The sequence below is a fragment of the Rhinoraja longicauda genome, chromosome 13 (assembly GCF_053455715.1).
Source record: "Rhinoraja longicauda isolate Sanriku21f chromosome 13, sRhiLon1.1, whole genome shotgun sequence".
Lineage (NCBI taxonomy): Eukaryota > Metazoa > Chordata > Chondrichthyes > Rajiformes > Arhynchobatidae > Rhinoraja > Rhinoraja longicauda.
Window position 1 is genome coordinate 34827459 of NC_135965.1, and position 14141 is coordinate 34841599.

At 43.4% G+C, this 14141-nt stretch overlaps 1 protein-coding gene across 1 annotated transcript in view; it reads right to left on the reverse strand.

The window, feature by feature from the left end:
* LOC144599632 (ephrin type-A receptor 3-like) overlaps window positions 1-9232 on the reverse strand; it is a 319324-nt gene extending 310092 nt beyond the window's left edge. The window contains exon 1 of the mRNA XM_078410760.1: window positions 9214-9232. The gene's annotated coding sequence lies outside the window, so the exon portion shown is untranslated. The remainder of the gene's footprint in view (window positions 1-9213) is intronic.
* Between the last annotated feature and the right edge of the window lie 4909 nt (window positions 9233-14141).

Below are 14141 nucleotides of genomic sequence, written 5' to 3' on the forward strand. Positions count from 1 at the left end.
GGAAGCAGTAAAGTCTCCTGACTGATTTTATTGATTTCTGATGGTGCTAGCCCTGTGTATGGTGGAGAGCTGTGAAATCTGCAGAATGTCAAGGTTTGTCAGCGTTGTAGTGCGGAGTGAAATTCCCAATTTTGTTCCCAAGTCTTCATTGTCAACAAAAATCGGACTCTTTGGGACTTCTGGACAGGGTGGGGGAGCAGAGATGTTTGTTTTCCACGAGAAAGAGATGTTGGTGACTGGAACAATGTATTTTACAGGCACCAATGGTCAGTGTGTCAAGGATATCCAAGACCAATATCCTGCATCTCACTTTCTACGAAGTCTTGCAACTCAGATCATTTTGGCTCGGCCTAAACCCAAGTCACTCTCAAAGTGCTCCGGACACCCAGAACACCGTGGGCAGTACAGTGGCACAGCGGTAGAGTTGCTGCCTTACAGCGCCAGTGAACCAGGTTCGATCCTGACCAAGGGTGTTGTCTGCACGGACTTTGTACGTTCTCGCCGTGACTGCATGGATTCTCCTCGGGTGCTCCAATTTACTGTTATTTTAGTTTTAGAGATACAGCACGGAAACAGGCCCTTCGGCCCTCCGGGTCCACGCAGACCAGCGATTCCCGAATATTAACATTATCCCACACACACTAGGGACCATTTTTACATTTACTAATCCAATTTACCTACATACCTGTATGTCTTTGGAATGTGGGAGATCTCAAAGAGAACCCATGCGGTCACGGGGAGAACGTACAAACTCCGTACAAATTCCTCCCACACTCCAAAGACGTACAGGTTTGTAGGTTAATTGGCTTCGGTAAAAATTGTAAATTGCCCCCAGTGTGTAGGATAGTGTTGGTGTACATAGATTGCTGGTCGGCGCGGACTCGGTAGGCCCTGTTTCCACCCGGTCTCTCTAAACTAAACTAGGTGCTCAAGGCTACATCTACTTCTAAAAAAAGGGTTTCACTGTCCGTAAAACACTGTGTGAAACCCTAAGGTGACCCCCCCGAATAAGCAAGTCTTTCTTTGCAGGAATGGGGTACTGATTGAGAATGATCAGCCATGATCACATTGAATGGCGGTGCTGGCTCGAAGGGCCGAATGGCCTCCTCCTGCACCTGTTGTCTATTGTCTATTCCCCCCCCTCCCCCCACTCACCCCCTCCCCTTGGATCCTTACTTCACCACAAATTTCAGCCTCTGTGCAAGGAAGGCAATGGGTTCAGGTTACACCCTGAACTGAAACTTGAGTTCATAGACTAGGTTAGCATATCTATGCAGTACTAAGAGAATGCTGCCTTGCAGGGGGTGCAGTCTTTCAAAGATATCACTTCAAGAGCTTGTCAAGGATCTTTGTGTAAGAAGGAACTGAAATTGCTGGTTTAAACCAAAGATAGACACAAAATGCTGGAGTAACTCAGCGGGACAGGCAGCATCTCTGGAGAGAAGAAATGGGTGACGTTTCGGGTCGAGACCCTTCCTCAGACTTCAAGGATCTTGTCATGCTACGTGGAAGGAGAGCAAAGGGAATTTACGCCAGCTCATTGGTCAATTGTTATCCCCAAACCAACATTGTTTGAACACCCCCCCCCCCCCCCCAGATAATCTGGTCATTTACACATCAGTGTGAAAAATTACTCAAAGCAAACAGAATGTGATGTCGTTCCTTGGTGTGAAGCGGTGCCATTAATAGTGACTGCTCTTCACAAGCACTGACTTGAAAGCCTTTTACTGCATCTCGAGATTATTATAAATGTTTCAGTAATTCAAGACTTTCCTATCAATTACCCCTCACCATTTGAGGATCACCTTTTGTCTTCTTGCCTTATACAATCTTTTCAGCAAGGTCTGAAGTGAGAATTAATTGAAATATCGATCCCCAATAATGTGTGCATTATAAATCCTTCACCAGTGACATGCATTGTTCTAATCATGCTCAGTCAATTGAATTAATTTCTTTCAGTAGTTGCTCAGAAAGGTCAAATGGAGATTTGCAGCTGTTAAAATATTTTAAGTCATGGTTTGGCTTTCCCTCCTTGTCAAGTCAAGTCAAATTTATTTGTCACATACACATACTGTGCAGTGAAATGAAAGTGGCAATGCCTGCGGGTTGTGCACAAAAAAGAATTAGTTACAGCATATAAATAAAGTTAATAAGTTACTATTAGTGTCGACAAAAATTTAGTCTCTGGGGTTATAAAAGTTGACAGTCCTGATGGCCTGTGGGAAGAAGCTACGTCTCATCCTCTCCGTTTTCGCAGCGTGACAGCGGAGGCGTTTGCCTGACGGTAGCATCTGGAACAGTCCGTTACTGGGGTGGCAGGGGTCCCTCATGATCTTGCTTGCTCTGGATCTGCACCTCCTGATGTATAGGTCCTGCAGGGGGATGAGTGTAGTTCCCATGGTGCGTTCTGCCGAACGCACTACTTTCTGCAGGGCCATTGTACTTATTCTGTTGGCTGATCCTTACTATTTTCTTTAAATGATATCGCTCTGCTGAAAGTCCATGCAACTGACCCAAACAAAGTTGCATTATTTCAAATATGCAAACAAAAACATATTTCTTGAAACAAAAATCTTCTCCTGCAATTTCATTGCTTTTATTCTCAAGCATATATCTTTAGCCCCCACCAATTTGTCTTCTCCACACTTTCACTTGCCACATCATCTGAAACATTGTGTAGGAAGGAACTGCAGATGCCGGTTTACACCAAACATAGACACACAAAACTAGAGTAACTCAGCAGGTTAGGCGGCATCTCTGGAGGAAAGGAATAGGTGACGTTTGGGTTGAGACACTTCTGAAGAAGGGATTTGACCCAAAATGTCACCTATCCCTTTTCTCTAAAACATTGTGTCAGTTTGCACAGTATGCTAATGCCACCCAGCATTTCCTCACGATCACTTGTTTGAATCTTCCCATTGTCTCTACATTGTTCAACATTTAAAATTGGGCAGCTTACAACCCAGTGGCATGAATATCGACCTCTAACTTCAAGTAACCCTTGCTTTCCCTCTCTCTCCATCCCTCCCCATCCTAGTTCTCCAACCAGTCTGACTGTCCCCTTGATTAAAATGTATCTTTGTATGCTTCGTTGTCACCTTCCCCAAGCTAACAATAATCTATTCTACATTTTCCTTGTACTTCGTCCCCTTTGATGTCTCATTTTTATGCCTTACATCCTTTATCTCTGTGTCTCCCTCTCCCCTGGCTCTCAGTCTGAAGAAGGGCCTCGACCCGAAACATCACCCATTCCTTCTATCCAGAGATGCTGCTTGTCCCGCTGAGTTACTGCAGCATTTTGTGTCTATTTTCAATCCAAACCTTGCATTGGATAGAACCGAGCTGTGGTCTATGGTAGTCCATGCAAAGTCCGTTCCCTATCCTATTTCTGCCACTGTCTGACACTGACTGTTTGTAACCTTGGTGTCATAAATGAGGCCAAGATGCACATATCTGTCCATGTCCAGCTCTGTATTATAAACCCAGTCCTCCTCTGATTCGGATTATCTTCCGTTGAAACTCTAATCTATGTGTTTTTTACATCTGACACTTAACTGATTATTCTAATGATAATGCACTCTTGATGGCCTATCTTTTATAAACTTGATGTCAAGTAAAACTATGTTGCATGCATTCCTCCTAGCATCATGTTTCATTCACACGCTATCTCCATGCTTGCCATCTAGTATTGTTTTAAGTGTTAAAGTTCTCATTCGTCTCAAATTCCTCTTTGATACCTCACTCTTCCATCTCTACAATCTTTACCAGCTCCATGAGTATTGTGTATATGAGCATTTATGTACATTGTAGGATTCAGCATACGTGATGGTGTGATGTTTGAGGCAATAAAACTTCTATCTTTTCCACACATATTTTACTGCACAAGCTCTGTTTAATTTAGATTCTTTAGCCATGAAGTGCTGTGTACGACCTGCATGGTTCCATGCAACATGAACATCTTTAATGATAGATGGTACTTGACTGGAAGTGAAACAGAAACTTTGTCTTATGGCTGGCTATATTTAGCTCTAAAATGAATGATAAACTTCTGAGTTTTGCATTTATTCAGAATCCTAACTGTTGGAAGAATGCTAAAAGTAATGGCATTGTAGGTGACTTTAAGACCTCCAAAACAGCCAACCGATGGTAGAGAGAGAGAGATTTGTTAAATGTGCAGACTGTGGTGTCACTGTGCTAGGCATGGCCAGATGAACTGATTCAGTGCACACAATATGCAGTGTGATTTCTCCGAGATCTTCGGTTTCCTCCCACACTCCAAAGACGTGCAGGTTTGTAGGTTAATTGACTGGGTAAATGTAAAAATTGTCCCTGGTGTGTGTAGGATAGTGTTAATGTCCTCTGCAACTGGTCAAGAACAAGTAGCCAGGGTGTTCCCTTATTTCTGCTGCTGCATGTAACCTTGTATGAACATTTCAGCCCATTGGTGCCCGGAACAAGTTTCAACTTTTCTAGTCTGCAGAACGGTGGCGCAGCGGTAGAGTTGCTGCCACAGCGAATGCAGCGCCGGAGACTCAGGTTCGATCCTGACTACGGGTGCCGTCTGTATGGAGTTTGTACGTTCTCCCCGTGACCTGCGTGGGTTTTCTCCGAGATCTTCGGTTTCCTCCCACACTCCAAAGACGTGCAGGTTTGTAGGTTAATTGACTGGGTAAATGTAAAAATTGTCCCTGGTGTGTGTAGGATAGTGTTAATGTGCAGGGATCACTGGGCGGCACGGACTTGGTGGGCCGAAAGGGCCCGTTTCCGCGTTATAGAATCTAAATCTAAAATCTAAAAAAACCCAAAGTTAATTGAAGCATCCAGAGTCTATCTGAAATAAAATGGATAAGTCTTGTATTGATCAGGAATGAATCTGTGTCCTGCAGGTCATCATAAATTTATGCAGCAACAGGCCCTGGTTTCATCCACCAGGCTATTCAAAAGATTGAAGAATTTTCTTCATCCTTGGGAGAATGCTCTAAATTCCATTCATCAATCAATGCCAAGAAATTAGACATTAAATTAGCTGTCCACAACAAGCTGGAGTAACTTAGCAGGTCAGACAGCATCTCTGGAGGAAAGGAAAAGTGACATTTCGGGTCGAGATGCTTATTGACCCGATGAGTTACTCCAGCTTTTTGTGTCTATCTTCGGTTTAAACCAGCATCTGCAGTTCCTGCCAACACATTAAATTAGCTGTTGTTAGATGCAAGCTACATTATAGGGCTACGAAGCGAGCAACAATATTTTGATAATTCGCTTTTTCAGAGGTTTCTAGAGTCATAGAGTGTGGAATCAGGCCCTTCGGCCAAACTTGCCCACACCAGCCAACATGTCCCAGTTACACTAGTCCCACCTGCCTGCGCCTGGTCCATATCCCTCGAAACCTGTCCTATCCATGTACCTGTCCAACTGTTTCTTAAACGATGGGATAGTCCCAGCCTCAACCACCTCCTCTGGCAGCTTGTTCCATACACCCACCATCCTCTGTGTGAAAAAGTTACCCCTCAGATTCCTACTAAATCTTTTCCCCTTCACCCTGAACCTATGTCCTCTAGTCCTCGATTCCCCTACTCTGGGCAAGAGACTCTGTTCATCTACTCGATCTATTCCTCTCATGATTTTGTACACCTCTATAAGATCACCCCTCATCCTCCTGCTCTCCAAGGAATAGAGATCCAGCCTACTCAACCTCTCCCGAAAGCTCACTCCCTCTAGTCCTGGCAACATTCTCGCGAATCTTTTCTGAACCCTTTCAAGCTTGACACTATCTTTCCTATAGCATGGTGCCCAGAACTAAACATAATGTTGCAAATGTGGTCTCACCAACATCTTATACAACTGCAACATGACCTCCCAACTTCTATACTCAATACTCTGACTGATGAAGGCCAATGTGCTAAAAGCCTTTTTGACCACCTTATCTACCTGCGACTCGACCTTCAAGGAAACATGCACCTGCACTCCTCGATCCCTCTGCTCTACAATACTCCCCAGAGGCCTACCATTTGCTGTGTAGGTCCTGCCCTTGTTGGACGTCCCAAAATACAACACCTCACACTTCCCTGCATTAAATTCCATCAACCATTCCTTGGCCCACCTGGCCAGTCGATCCAGATCCTGCTGCAATCTTTCACAACCATCTTCACTATCTGCAAAACCGCTCACTTTTGTCTCATCAGCAAACTTGCTAATCTTGTCCTGTATGTTCTCATCCAAATCACTGATGTAGATGACAAACACAATAACGGGTCCAGCACCGAACCCTGAGACACCCCACTAGTTACAGGCCTCCAGTCTGAGAAACAACCTTCCACCGTCACCCTCTGCTTCCTTCCATGGAGCCAATTTGCTATCCATTCAGCGTTAATCCATTCTACCCTTTGTTAAAATGATGAGGAAGCTTTTGCAGTTGAAAAACTCACAGCCTCACACCCCACCCCTCAAGCCTTCCCCACCCCCCACCCCCCACCACCCTCGCCGTCTCCACATATAACTACACTTGTAAATCAAATAACTGCAAACATTGAAAATAGGAAATAAAAACAAGATGCTGAAAACACTCAGCAGGTCAGTCAGCATCCGTGGAATGCGCAGCAGTGTTAAATTTCAGGCCGAAGACATTTCATCAGAACAACATAGGTTTAAGATGAGTAATTTTTCAAATCCAGGCACTTCTGTTGTAAGGTTTTGCTAAAGATTTAATAGGAACCCGAGGGGTAACTTTATTTTCACAAAGGGTGGTGGGTGTATGGAACGAGCTGCCAGCGGAGGTAGTTGAGGCAGATACTATCACAATGTTTAAAAAACATTTGGACGGGTACATGAATAGGCTAGGTTTAGAAGAATATGGGCCAGACACAGGCAGGTGGAACTTGTATAGATGGGGCATGTTAGGCCGAAGGGCCTGTTTCCACGCTGTATGGCTTTATAACCGGACAAGTGAGAAAACCCAGGTTCAGAGAGGCTGGAGAAAGAATGGATAGGACAAAGAGAACATCAGTGATAGGGCGAAATCAGGGTTTCACAGGTAAACCTATCATTTATAGCACTGTTTGGTAAACAGATTAATGGGTGCAATTTGAGAGAGAAAATAAACAAAGGGGCAGATTAAGGCTGTAAAATATGAGCAAGAGCTTTGGCCAGAAACTTAAACCAAAAGGACAATGCTGAAAAAGACACAAAAATCCTGGAGTAAATCTGTCAGTCATGCAGCATCTCTGGAGAACATGGATCGGTGATGTTTCAGGTCAAAACCCTTATTCAAAAAATGGTGAAAATGCCCAGCTGATCAGGCAATGTTGGTAGAGAGAGAGGAAAACTCCTTAATATTACAGTTAATATTGCAGATGCAAAACCTTACAGCAGAAGTGCCCGGATTTGAAAAAATACTCGTCCTTTCTTGCTGTCTATCATTGTCGCACCACCCTTTATCTTCTGTGTTAGAGGATGGATGTGTTAGCGGGTGCCTTGCTACCCAGTATTTAATTTGTTGACACCTGTCCATAACACACAGGTGTAACGTGAAGAGAGAGTCTATGGATGTTGCAACAAAAGCTGGCCAAAGTTGACATCTGAATCAGGAATCTCCTGGCCAAGGATGTGACTGGAGACCCAGAGGAATGATGGCTCGTGATGCCTGGGCCTTAAGTGGTGACATAGAGCCTAAGCATATTACAGTTATTTGTATCAAATGGATTCTCCATAAAAGAAACATCAATACTGTCAACTAACAATGTCTGCATAATGACTCATCCATATCGAAAGATAAAAACTACATGCTTAATTTTTCTGGTTTCATTACTCATTATTCATTAGTGCATTCAAAGTGGAGGTTGATGTACACATTAAGAGAGGTTCCCTTTTCTTAGTGAACTGTATTTTCCATTTCCTTTACCCCTCTATTGTTTCCTGTGACAATCTTTAGCTAAACTGAGCTGTTTAATTGTTTCCTAATTTTTAACATGCCTTACCTAGACTTCAATCAATAGTGCAGCTTTCCATTCAGGGGCTGTTCTGCATTGAAAACCACATCAATGCCAATAAAATCCTTAATTTATAAACGAGCTTTGCCTCTTAATGGAATGACAAGATAAAGCAGAGCTGCAGATGTTTAATTTACAATATTGGAAATGGGGGATGTTTTTTTCAGTGCACAACAAGATATCAAATGTGAACGTTTGTGATGGTATTTAGATTTGATTTATTCAGTGCCATACACACAAGGACGTATATAACTCAAACACTCACACGCAATCTCTGACCCATACGCACACATACATAATCTCTCACACACACACACAATCTCTCCCTCACACACACACACAATCTCTCCCTCACACACACACAATCTCTCAGACTCACGATCTCACACACACTATCTCACACACATCTCTCTCACATACAATCTCTCCCTCACACAGTCTCTCAGACACACAATCTCGCACATACACTGTCACACACAATCTCTCTCACACACATACATAATCTCTCTCACACACATAATCTCACACCCAATCTCTCTCACACACGCAATATCTCTAACACACACAATCTGTCACACACCCAATCTCTCTCTCTCACACGCACACACACACACACACACACAATCTCTCACACATACACAATCTCACACACAATTTCTCTCTACAGTCACACACACACATAATCTCTCTCACACACACAATCTCACACACACACAATCTCACACACACAAGATCTCACACATACACAATCTCTCTCTCACACACATACACAATCTGTCTCTCACACACACAATCTCGCACATACACATACACAATCTCTCTCTACACACACAGTCACAGTCACACACATAATCTCTCTCACACACACAATCTCACACACACACAATCTCACACACTCACTGAAGTGTAGTGCAAGTACTTTGAGATGGCAAATTAGAGTGTAACAAATTACACACTTTTTACCATTCTAAATCTAGACTTGGGAATTAAAAGCAGGAATATAAAGATGGCTTCACAAGGTGGTTGAGTTACATCTGGTCCAATTGCTCGCTGGTTCTTTACCTGAAAAGTACATTTGGTCGCGATTTCCCAACTGCAATATCACAGGAAACATTATATAACAAAAACCAGAGTAATGATTTGCCAGATGCTTTCCTGTGCCAGGGATACTCATTTCAACAACGTGTACAGAGCCAAACTACATGTCTTCACAATACAATGTACTCACATTTGGTGCAACAATATACTGCCAACCTGAAAGACTTCAATAAATCCATTCGAATAAAATTAGGAAAAGCTGCATTTACACAGGAGATTCAGTACCAATATAAATCCTGTATTGTTTTACAAGTCTCTGGTGTAAACCTCCAGTAATAAACTATTCGGGACCAAATCTGCTATTTTCTGTTGTCAGCAGTAATTTAAAGGGGCACTGCTGTCTCGATAAGTTCCCCTGCAATTAATTTACTAGTTAGTGATTGGGAAAAAAAACCAATCATAAATGTTGGGAATCATATATAAAGTTATAAACAACTGGAAGTAGAACATAATAATTCAATAATATTTATATCACCACATCAATTTTCATTTTAGAGATTAGAGATACAGGCGTGGAAACAGGGGCTTCAGCCCACCGAGTCCATACTGACCATCGATCAGCCTTGCACTGGTTCTATGCTATCCCATCCTACACTCTAAGGGAAATTTACAGAAGCCGATTAACCGGCACGGTGGCGCAGTTTGTACGTTCTCCCCGTGACGCAGTTTGTGGCGCAGTTTGTACGTTCTCCCCGTGACCTGCGTGGGTTTTCTCCGAGATCTTCGGTTTCCTCCCACACTCCAAAGACGTACAGGTATGTAGGTTAATTGGCTGGGCAAATGTAAAAATTGTCCCTAGTGGGTGTAGGATAGTGTTAGTGTGCGGGGATCACTGGGCGGCGCGGACCCGGTGGGCTGAAGGGCCTGTTTCTGCGCTATATCTCTAAATCTAAATCAAAAAAATCGAAACCTTTCATCCCAACTCTAATACTCTGTAGATGTCGATGATGATCCTTTTATATATATTTGGCTTGAGGATTTCCAGATATATACGTATTATATACTGATTATAGTACGTATAATCAGTACGTATACACAGGGACTGCATGCATAAAACTGGAAACAAACTGTGAAGAAAACCCCACAAGCTGCTTGAAACCTTGCAATCACTCCATGCCACTATTACTCAGATTCCAGCAAATAGCGCTGAGGCACTGCGTTCAGAGTGAACTAAGTGCAATGAATGGCTGCTACTTGTATTCCTCCTTTAATCTATCACATTTCAGAAACTTATTTACATTGAAGTGAGAATCTTGCAATCAGTCTTTTAATTAGTGATCAAGGCACTTAGCACTCTAGTACCTGAGTATAATTTTTCTTTGGATTTACATTGATATATCCAACTCAATCAGGTACTCCTGATTAATTTAGTGGAAGCGTAAGATTATGAAGCAGTCATGCTTTCAAACGTGCTCACCCTGCATATTGCTTTCTGCAAATGTGGAAAGCATTTGCAATGAGTAAGTGACTTGGTTCTGTCACCTTGGATTTCTACATGATTTATACGGGCAGGCTGGCTGAAGTTACAATGCTGGTGTGGAGGACAGCAGTATTTTCTATTCCAAGTTTGAGTGATAAAAAGCATTGATTAAAGAAAAGCAAATCTCAAATAATACTAAAGAGATATTTAGGTGCTTCTGTCATCGTCTCGGCATGGGCTGTTGTGGATTATAATGGCAGGGATGGGGGCAGTGAACTGCTTAATGCAACAGACAGATGCACTTTGAATGAGCAACAGTGAGGCAGATTGATAAATAATACATCAAAGTAACAATTGGAAGGAAAGTCACAAGCATTAACCCTCACTGCCCATATCCACCTGAAAATGTCTCCGATAATTCCTTTCAGTTACCTCTTGGAATTTATTCCTGTAGGGAAACGCAGCATGGTTAATAAATGGTTTGCATAAGTTACAAGGCATTTATTTAATCAGGCAGCGCTGATGAGGTCATACACCTCAAGGGCTATGCCGAAGCTCGTAAAGAATGTCAACCACCTTTCTGCATTTTTAAAACACCCTCAACGATTCCCCCGTGGCTTGGCACAGAGATGCTCAAAACCAAAGCAGAATAATTGGCCCTGGATGGGAAGAACTGGGGCGTGGGGAAGGCGTAAGGGCGACGGAGTGGTAAATGGATGGGGGTTCATATGAAAGAACAATGTGGAGAAGGGAATGTGAAGTGAAAAGAAGGAAGAGAAAAGGAGAGGGAAGGCAAGAAGAGAAGAACAGTGGCAGCGGTTAGGTTAAATGGGATAGGACAAATGATTAGTTTTAGTTTAGAGATACAATGTGGAAACAGGCCCTTCGGCCAACCGAGTCCGCGCTGACCAGTGATACCCATATGCTAGTGTTATCCTAAATACTACGGGCAATTTACAGAAGTCAATTAACCTACAAAGTTGCACGTCTTTGGGATGGTGGAGGAAACCGGAGCACCCATAAAGAAAAAACATGTGGTCACAGGAAGAACGTGCCAGCCCCTCAAATTGTGGAATGTTGATAGAGAGAGAGAGAGAGAGTAGTGAAGAAGAGCAAATAGGGTGGAAAAGGGAACCAACATCTTATTTCCACCTGCTGAATAATATTGTTGGCAAGATTAACATTGTGTTTTAATCTTCTGTCTCCACTCCATTTTATCTGCATCACAAAACCACCTACTTCTGTCTTCAATGCATCACTAGCCTCCGACCTCTGAGACCAATGACTACAAAAATTCTCAATCATCTTTCAATCACCTGCGTTTGATTATTCCAATGCTTCCAATATTTATCCTCTGAAAATATTAAATCATTCCTCCTGCCCTTATCCTGTGCAGTGCTACACACCAATAACTCCCAGCTTCATTGGTTAACTTTGACATCCTTCCAGAGCTTCCCCTTTAACTTTTTAATAATTACTTCAAACCTTACAGGGCGGCACAGTGGCGCAGGTTTGGTCGAGTTGCTACCTTACAGCGGCAGTGACGCGTGTTTGATCCTGACTATGGGTGTTGTCTGTACGGAGTATGTACGTTCTAACTGTGATTGCATGGGTTTTCTCTGGGTGCTCCAGTTTCCTCACACACTGCAAAGACGTACAGGTTAATTGGCATCCGGTAAAATTGTAAATTTTCCCTCGTTTAGTTTGGTTTAGTTTAGAGAAACAGCACTGAAACAGGCCCTTCGGCCCACTGAGTCCGCACCGACCCACGATCCCCGCACACTAACACTATCCTACACACACTAGGGACAATTTTACAAGTTACTATCTACCCCATTGGAGACCCTCGGTCTATCTTTGATCGGACTTTACTGGACTTTATCCTGCACTAAATGTTATTCACTTTATTCCCTTTATTATGTATCTGAACACTGTGGATGGCTCGATTGTAATCATGTATTGTCTTTCCGCTGACCAGTTAGCATGCAACAAATGCTTTTCACTGTACCACAGTCCACCAGTCCACCGAAACGTGTGATCAGCAGAGAGATGCAGCACACAGGAGGTACACTGGCTTACAGGGACGACAGAGGAGTAAGCAGGTTGGCAGTGTTACAGGAAGCTCAATAGTCAATAGTGCTTTATTTGTCACATACGTAACTGCACAATGAAATTCTTTTTGCATATGTTACACATGCAGGATATTATTGGCCATTATTGGCTCCATTGTTCAGAGTCCAATCCACTCACGCACTCAATGTACTGGAGCAGTTCCTGTGAACCGACGTCCCTCTCCTCGTGCGGCCATCTTTGTGCCCCGGCGATGCCTCCTGCAGCCTAACCTGAAGGCACTGGAGGCATCACCTTGGTTCACCCCCCTACCGGCCGACTCCAAGCACCCAACATCAACAGCTCCCTCCTGGTTAAGTCATCGGACGAACCTTCAGGCGGGTTCACAATCCCGCCGACCGACGAGCCTTCGGGGGGAACCCGGTTACACCGTCTGACAAGTCTTCGAGCGGGTCTAGACAAGCCTTTAGGTCAGTTCTCAATGAGTCGCGCCAGTTAGGAGTGCACATTTGCAGCTCAGGTGACCTGTAGCCAGGAAAAATAAAATCCATAATCCTCAATATGTCTGCATTAGAGTAGATCTATCCTGGTATTTCCAGGAAACATTTGCAAGATCTCTCAGTTGGTGGTCCATATTGCATTTAACAGGTAACTGGCAGCATATTTACCAGGGCAGTCAACCTCAAGTGTTGTTATTTATGCACTGACTACCAACCAGAATGAGTGAGTGTTCATGTTTGTGAGTCTGCTAGGCCTCCTGCGATGGCTTGGATTCATTATCTACAGATGTAGGGATTATCCACTATAGGGGCTTCCACTGCATTTATGTACAGCTGATGTATAAACACCAAGAGATCTTTGTTAGATTCCTGGGCTACCAGGAATGCTTTTGACATGACATTCTTATCTCGTCATACCTCAAACCAGACTCACAATATAGTTCTTTGAAATCCCTGTGAAAAGTGTGCCAAGCGCCTCCAATGTTGAACCCCGACATTGAGGCCCAGGACTGATGTAGATTAAGTTATAAAACGAGAGATACAGCTTGGAAACAAGCCTTTTGACCCATTGAGTCCACACTGACTATCTAGCACCCATTTGCATTCATTCAACATTAATTCTATTTTATTCTCGTCAACTCTTCCCAGAATCTGCCACTGCAATTGCAGGCAATATACAATGACCAATTAACTTACCAAACGGCATGTCTTCAGGATGTGGGAGTCCCATATTAACCAGACCTTTCACGGAGCAAGGACCGACAGAGCGAAGACATTTCACATACCTTGTCGGATCCTAAGCACCGGCCAGGAGCACCAGATTTCTTAGGAAGGCACTGCTGATGTTGGTTTACACCAAAGATAGACACAAAATGATGGAGTAACTGAACGGGTCAGGCAGCATCTCTGGAGAAAAGGAATAGGTGACGATTCAGGTCGAGACCTTTCTTCAGACAGTCTGCAGCATGTCTGAAGAAGGGTCTCGACCCCTTGAGTTACTCAAGCATTTTGTGTCTGTTTCCAAAATGCTTGTGGTGTATGACACTGTGCACTGGTGACTGTAAATAT